The sequence below is a fragment of the Cupressus sempervirens genome, chromosome 1 (genome assembly GCF_028749045.1).
Source record: "Cupressus sempervirens isolate cs-2001-9-10 chromosome 1, ASM2874904v1, whole genome shotgun sequence".
Taxonomy (NCBI): Eukaryota; Viridiplantae; Streptophyta; class Pinopsida; order Cupressales; family Cupressaceae; genus Cupressus; species Cupressus sempervirens.
The window spans coordinates 418,822,148-418,830,919 of record NC_143118.1 but is presented as its reverse complement, the minus strand read 5'-3'; positions in this window follow the sequence as shown (position 1 = coordinate 418,830,919).

Sequence of the window (8,772 nt, the reverse complement as noted above, 5' to 3'; positions counted from 1 at the left end):
AAAGGTTCCAACTCTCAAAATTCCACTATTAGTGATCTGGGTTAGAGTTTTTAATCACCTTGGGATACGTGTGAATGCCAAAAAAATAGGAGTATGTAATTGAGCCATCATTTTGGTAAATTAGAGGGTGTAAATTGGCTGGATAAATTTAATTGTAATTTAGAGCATTCCAGAAAAAGAATCAGGTCAAAAGGCCTCATGGTTTGAAAGTTATCACAATTTTTCAATTTCTAGAGATATCCTAAGAATGCTTTGAAGTCAAGTCAGGGGCATTAAATGACCTCAAATAGTGCCAAAAAATGGGGGAGGAGAAAAGATGGTCCATAGGGCTATAGAGTGCTTTGAGATCTTTCTAAAAATGTAAACAGTTCGTCAATCGGAGCTACAGTTCAAAAGTTATGCCTCTCGAAAGTTCGGTTACCATTTTTTGGATTCTTCTAATTTTGTGTCGAGTTCTAATGTGACTTCTAGAGCCTTCTATTTGGTCGGTGGATGCCTACTAGCACTTTCTAGAATGTATTCCTAATCCTTAACCCTTCCGGGTCTATTTAAGAACATTTCTAGCATTGTAAAAGGCAGTTCGGATTGGAGTTTGAGAAAAGGCACTGGAAGAAGAGTTTATCTCCAGATTTATGCTATTGTAAGCTCATAGGACATGTTTTGAAGTCTATTTTCTCTATAATAAAAGTATTAGCTTATTTAAAAAGTTAATAAAATTTTCCCTTTCCTTTTGTATCCATTCTGTGCTTGGGTTGTGTCCCCATCAAGTGGTATCAGAGCTAGTTTTCCTTAGTGTGTAGACAGAGTGCTGACTGTGAGGCAGTTTGCACCAGGATTGTGTGGTTGTGGGTTTGAGTTAAGAGGATGCCTCTATGAAGAGAGAGTGATCGAAGGTCCAAATCTATTAATCTTGAGGAGGTTAGAGCCCTCCAAAGGTAGGTACAAGAATTGTAGGAGGAGCTCCGTAGAGGAACAAATGTTATTGCAGGTGATGAAAGTGAGGACGATAATGAAGAAGAAGAAATTGGACTAGAAGGGGAATTTGATGGGGAATTCCTAAATTAGGTAGAGGAAAGCCTTTTTAGGGCCATTACTAAGTTTGGGAAAAGGCATACAATTGATGTGGGTGTATTTTCAAGAAATTTGAAACCAGATGAGTTGATTGATTGGATCAATGAACTGGAAGAATACTTTGAGTATGAGGATATTAGAGATCCAGATATGGTTAAGTTTGCAAAGGCCAAAGTGAAAGGACATGCCAAAATCTAGTGGCAAGAGGTTCAATTGGAAAGAAATAGAAGAGGAAAGGATAAGATCACAAGGTGGGATCGCATGGTGGAAAAACTAAAGAAGTAGTTCATTTTATTTGACTACGAGCTTGATTTGTTTAAGAAGATGCATGGGTTAAAGCAAGCAAGAAAATCAGTCCAAGAATATACAAAGGAGTTTTACTGACTTTTGATTAGAGTAGGGCATGTAGAAGCAAATAAGGAGAAGGTTTCTCATTATATCAGTGGGTTGCGACCTAGCATCTAGGAGGAATTAAGCTTGGTAAGAATGACGAGTGTTGAAAAGGCATATCAGTTTTCCCTATGAGTTAAAGAGAAGCCAAATAAGAGGTTTTAAGGGAGACAAAGAGGGCACAGTCATGGAGGAAGGGGTAGTGGTAGGTCATCTGGAGGCTGAAATGAAACCCAAAAGAAAAATGAAGATGTGAGTACTAGCAAGAACTAGAGGAACGAGGGTTTCAACCGCTCTCGTGACCACGACTTTGGAAATCAAAGAGGAAGAGGTAGAGGACATAGACAAGGAAGAGGAGGCTTCTATGGTACCTATTTCCATTAGAATGAAGAAGGTCATCATGCCTTTGAATGCCCTCAACGACAAGGAAGGACAGATAGGAGAGCTGAGGGTCAAGCTAGGGTTGCTCATGTGGATGAGGATGCACAATCATCACATTCAGAGGATGCAAAAAGAGGAGAGACTTTAGTAAATGAAAGGGTCCTACTAAGTGGTGAGATTGAACGAGGACAAAGGAGGATTTTATTCTGTACCAAGTGCAAGTGTGAGGATAAATGTTGTGATGTGATCATTGATGGTGGTAGCACTAATAACTTGGTATCAGAGGAGATGGTCTCTAAGATGAATCTCAAGAGGGAGAAACACCCCCAACCCTATTAGATTTCTTGGGTGAAAGATGATCATAAGGTCTTGGTAAGTGAACAATATTTAGTGAAATTCAAAATTGGGAGTTACCATGATGAAGTTCTGTGTGATGTTATTCCAATGGATGTTTTCCATCTATTTTTGGGTAGACCATGGCAGATTGATAGGCATGCAGTACATGATGGTCATGCAAACACATACTCTCTAACAAAGGATGGAGTTCGCCACAAATTGAAGCCCATGAAAAGGGAAGCTAAAAAGGTATGTAGTAGTACTAGGATTTGTCTTGTTGATGGAAGGAAGTTTTTAGATGGCATGAAACATCAACGTATGTGCTATGCTTTGATCCCTAGGAAAGATAAAGAAGTTAGTAGTGAAATACCACTTGAAGTTTTAGATTTACTAGGTGAGTTTGGAGATATCATCTCGGATAATGTTCAAAAAGGATTTCCATAAGTAAGGAAAATCAGTCATCAAATAGATTTAATTCTAGGAGCTTGTTTTCCTAACAAGGCTACTCACAGGATGACTCCTACTGAAACTGAGGAGCTAAACAAATAGGTTTAGGAGCTATTGAGGAAGGGCTTGATTTAGGAGAGCTTGAGTCCATGTGTAGTACTTGTAGTACTGGCACCAAAGAAGGATGGAGAGTGGAGGATGTGTACAAACTCTCGAGCTATAAATAGGATAACCATCAAGTATTAGTTTCCTTTGCCAAGAATGGATGATCTTATGGACTGCTTGATTGGAGCTCAGTACTTCACAAAGATAGATCTCAAGAGTGGCTATCATTAGATATGGATTTGAGAAAGAGATGAATGGAAAATAGCCTTCAAGACCAAGGAGGGTCTTTATGAGTGGTTAGTCATGCCCTTTTGATTGACGAATGCCCCAAGAACCATCATGCAGCTTATGAATGAGGTACTTAAGAAGTTCTTGGGAAAATTTTTTACTGTCTATTTGGATGATATTTTAATTTTGAGCAATAATTTGGAAGAACATTTATTGCATATTCGTAGTGTCCTTGAAAGGTTAAGAGAAGAGAAACTATTAATTAATCTGAAGAAGTGTATCTTTGCAAAAAGGGAGTTAGTCTACTTGGGGTTTGTTATATCACCTAAAGGTCTCAAAATGGATCTAGAGAAGGTAAAAGCCATCTAGGAATGGCCTACTCCAAGGTCTACTACTGAGGTAAGATCATTTCATTGTCTGGTTAGTTTTTATAGGAAGTTCATTAAGAATTTTAGTGGCATATGTGCACCCCTAAATGACATAATAAGAGGGGATAGAAAAGAGTTCAAATAGACTGCGGAAGCTGCAAAAAGTTTTGAATTGCTGAAGAAGAAGGTGATAGAACAACCTGTGTTGGCACTTCTAGATTTTAGAAATGTGTTCCAGGTGGATTATGATGCTATTTGCAGTGCTATTGGGGTTGTATTAAGCCAAGAAGGTAAGCCTATTGCAAATTTTAGTGAAAAATTGAATGATGCAAAAAAGAAGTATATTGTTTATGATCAAGAGTTCTATGCAATAGTTTAGGCCTTAAAGAAATGGAGACATTATTTATTGCCAAAGGAATTTGTTTTGTATACTGATCATCAAGCATTATAGTACCTAAATAGCCAAGGTAAATTGAATTAGAGGCATATGAAGTGGGAAGAGTTCTTGCAGAGCTATACATTTGTGTTGAAGCATAGAAGTGGAAAATCTAACAGGGTTGCAGATGCACTAAGTAGGAGACAAGTGTTGCTTACAGTAATGCAGGAAGAAGTAATTGGGTTTGATGAACTCAAGAATCTATACCCTGAGGATCTTGATTTTTCTGAAGTGTGGAAATCTTGTAAAGAGCCTATTGCTATAGACAGAACTAAGTGGTTGGACTATCTGATTCAAGATGGTATGTTATTCAAGGGCAGTCAATTATGCATTCCAAGGAGTTCCATGAGGGAAAATCTGATTAAGGAGAAACACAGTAGAGGGATCGTAGGACATTTTGGTGAAGATAAGACCATTGCCATTCTTAGAGCACATTATTTTTGGCCTCAAATTTCACAGGTTGTGAAGAGGTTTGTATAGAGTTGTCAGATTTGTCAAGTTGCCAAGGGATTTAATCACAATACTAGACTATATCAGCCATTGCCTGTTCCATCAAAGCCATGGTAGGACATAAGTATGGATTTTGTTCTTGGATTGTCGAGGACACAAAGGGGTAATGACTCAGTATTTGTGGTGGTTGATAGGTTCTCCAAACTGGCACATTTCATTCCATGCCACAAAACTCATGATGTTGTCCATATTGCAGACTTGTTTTTCACAGAGGTGGTAAGACTACATGGTCTCCCAAGGAGTATAGTTTCTGATAGAGATAGTAAATTTGTGTGGTATTTCTGGAGAACATTGTGGAAGAAGTTGAGAATAGACTTGAAATTCAGTTCCACACATCACCCACAGACTGACAGCCAAACAAAAGTTGTAAACAGAAGTCTGGGCAATTTGCTGAGATGTTTAGTTGGGGATAAGCTCAAGGGGTGGGATTTGATTCTACCACAAGTAGAGTTTTCTTACAATAACTCTATAAATAGGAGTACTGGTAGATCACCATTCCAAATTGTATATGGAAGTAGCCCAAGGACTGCACCAGAATTGAGGAAGATAGAGCAAGGAGAGAGGACAAGTGTTGAAGCTGAAGAATTTGCTAAACATATCAAGCATCTACATGAGGAGGTCCAGGTACACATTACCAAGATGAATCAAGAGTATAAAGCTAGGGATGATCAAAGGAGAAGACATAAGGAATTTCAAGTAGGGGATCTAGTCATGGTACACTTATGAAAAGAAAGATTTCTAGCCGATACTTACAACAAGCTGAAAATGAAGAAATTTGGCCCCTACAAAATTCTGAAGAAACATGACTCAAGAAAGGCATATGAGGTCGAGTTGCAAGATGGAATTCACATTTCTCCTATTTTCAATATTGTAGACTTAACAGAGTATCATGATGATGGTGCAGATGAGGAGTTGATGTTAGAGCCCTGTCCAATTCCTACTTCTAAGAACTAGGAGATAGAAGACATCCTAAATCATCGTGTGGGTAGGAGTACCAAAAATAGGTAGTATGAAGAGTATCTAGTCAAGTGGAAAGGATGGCCAATAGAGGACTTAACTTGGATTTCAGCAGCTAAGGTTTCCCATTATCGGATTTCCTCTACCATTCATAAAGTGACAGGGTCACTTTTCAATCTACCCTAGGTGTCTGATGCAGGAGCATCTAGAGGTATAAGGGCAATCCTATGTCACCAAAAAAAAAAAGTACTTAGACTTAGTTTCTATTCCATGTGTTTTCATTTTAGGATACCCATTTGGGTTAAATAAAGGTTCCAACTCTCACAGTTTCACCATTAGTGTTCTGCTTAGAGCTTTTAATCACGTTGGGATACGTGTGAATGCCAAAAAAATAGATGTAATTGAGCCATCATTTTGGTAAATTAGAGGGTGTAAATTATCTAGATGAATGTAATTGTAATTTAGAGCATTCAAAAAAAGAATCAGGTCAAAAGGCCACACGGTTTGAAAGTTATTGCAATTTTTTGGTTTCTAGAGACATCCTAAGAATTCTTCAAAGTCAAGTTAGGGGCATCAAATGACCTCAACAAGGGCAAAAAATGGGGGATGAGTGAAGCTGATCCATACGGCTATAGAGCACTTCGAGAGCTTTCTAAAAATGTAAACGGTTCGTCAATCAGAGCTACGGTTCAAAAGTTATGCCTCTCGAAAGTTTGGTTACCATTTTTAGATTCTTCTAATTTTGTGCCGACTTCTAATGCAACTTCTAGAGCCTTCTATTTGGTCGGTGGATGCCTACTAGAACTTTCTAGAAAGTATTCCTAATCCTTAATTCTCTAGGGTCTATTTAAGAACATTCTTGGTATTGTAAAAGGCAATTTGGAGTGGAGTTTGAGAGAAGGCACTGGGAGAAGAATTTATCTCTAGATTTATGCTATTGTAAGCCCATAGGGCATGTTTTGAAGTCTATTTTCTTTGTACTGAATGTATTAACTTATTTACAAAGTTAATAAAATTTTCCCTTTCTTCTTGTGTCCATTCTTTGCTTCAGTTGTGTCCCCATCACTTCCTCTTCTTTAGGCTCTGGTAGCTCAAGGGGATCTTGGAGTAGAGCTTCTTATCGAGGAAGTTCCTTTACTCCTAGTAATTTTATAGAGTCTTTTATCAATAGTTAAAATGTTACACATATCAATGAAATTCATTTCTTGAATTTTGTGTTTACAACCATTCTTATTGAATTCCCTGTTTACTACCCAAGATCAGGCTAATATTTCAAATCACACTAGGTATGATGCAATCTTCCATGCTGACACAAGTAGTGTTAACTTGGAAGGGCTTTCTATGCTTCCCTTATCACAAGGTACACCTCCTTTTTCCATGGAAGTCCAACTAGATGCTCTTGGGCTTGGAATTCAATTAAGCTTCTTGACATTATTCATCTTACTTTTTAATTATTTGCAAGCCAAAAAAGAAAAGATGGAGGCCAGTTTCAAAATGCCCTCTAATTTGTCATCTTGCTTGGTTTTTTAAGAACTTTTTTATTCTTCATTGTGCTCATAATGCAATTTCCTAAATTGAATTTAGTTTTCACTTGCCTGATTCGATAGAAGAGAAGAATTGGGTCTAGAAGAATAGAATTTAGTGTTAAATTATTAATTTAGCTAGCTAAAGAGAACTATAGATTACTTAGCAATCAGGTTTGGAAGCCTATCATTGGATCCATGATGTAACCTGCAAGAGTGAATGGAAGATTTAGCATTTAGACTTTGATCTATATTTTAGTTTTTTTTTTTATAATTTCTAAAATGAAAAGTACTTTTATCTGTTTAGTATGTAAAGTTTTGATATTTTTTCACAGTAAGTTAAGTTATGATTCGTCTAGAACTAGAATTTAATTGTGTAGTTTTTTAGTTAAATTTGTTGGTCTATTTTTCATAAGTAATCAGTGATAAGAATCCATTTAGCTAATCCATAATAACTTGTCCATTTATTGCCTTCCTCTTTATTTGTCTTTTTATTCCATCCATCTACTACCATCATTCTCATGAGAGAGATTCTTGTATACATCTACTCATGAGAAATGAGTTCATAAATTCAACTAAAAAGTCATAGATTTGTATATACAGCCGATCATTTATTCATCTAAATGAATCAATAGATTGGATTCAAAAATTATATAATTGAATCCTAATAATTGTCTTATAGTTGGAATATATTTATACATAAGTAGAAAACATCAGTCCATAGTAAATTGGTACATATGAAATTGAGTTTAACTATGAAAAGCTTTGTGATGCACAATTTGTTTGTTAAATTAATATGTACTGAGAATTGTTCTTTTTATTTCTTACTAGGCCAATCTTTGCTTGAGAGTGGCAGGGGAGGTGGAGGAAAAGCTCATGGAGAACATCAATAAGCTAAAGGCAGAAATGATGAAATTGGAGGAAGCGGGACACATGGCAAGACTCGGAGATTATAGAAACAGATGTGTGAGGATGAAGATTGTATACTATGATGCCTTCAAAGAAGTGATTTTCAAGGAAGAAAAAGAGAAGCTATATTTTCATGCCAACCTTAGCAGGCTTAACCTTGTTGCCTTTTATGATAAGTTAGAAGATATGGTGGAAACCCATGATCGAATGGGGATTATTAGTCAGACCAATGGGGATAAATATGATGGGCAATGGCTTGATGAGTTGAAGCATGGCCATGGATTCTACAAATGGGTAGATGGGAGTTGTTATATGAAGACCTAGAGTAAGGGGCTCAAAGATTGGAAAGGTACATTTTATCTTGCATGCAGCAATCAAACTAGGCTATGCGACCTTTTGGAATCCTCGCCTTCCAATGTGGATTAGCATGACAATCTCTCTGTTGATGACAAATCTTGTTGGAAGGAGATAAGCTCTTCTATGTCTAATTTTGAGGTTTATTTGAATACTTCTTATGCCTTTAGCTCCAAAACGACATCCTCAAAAACCCTTGAATCCAAAATAGTATGAACCTTTTCCTTTGATGGGATAAGAAGCTCAAGTTGTGAGGAATTTGATGATAGTGACGAGGGTGTTAGAACTTGTGATCCCAAAACTTTTCCTATGCAATCTGCTATCAAGAGAGAATATGTTCAGGGAGTTTTGATTAATGTGGTATCGAGAATAAATGTACCTTCCAAGGCTATAAAAATGAGGCATAAATGGCAGCCAAATGAAAGTAAGAGACTGGGTGAAATTATCTATAAAGGGCACATAAATTATGACTTAATGCTCAATTTGCAATTGGGAATCAGGTTCGCATATTTATTTGCATATTCACACATATGACTAGCGACTTGCTCAATATTTTACATTTATATGGATATGCCTTGTAATGTTTATTGATTTTGCTAACAAGAAATTCAGAGTCATACTAACAAGAGAATGAAAAATGTATATGTGTAATATTTGAATGATGAAAACAATATGATTTTAAAATGTTTATTTATTTATAGTCAATTTCTTGTTATTGAAGAAGACTGTATTGAAATATACTGTTGAGTTTGTGTGT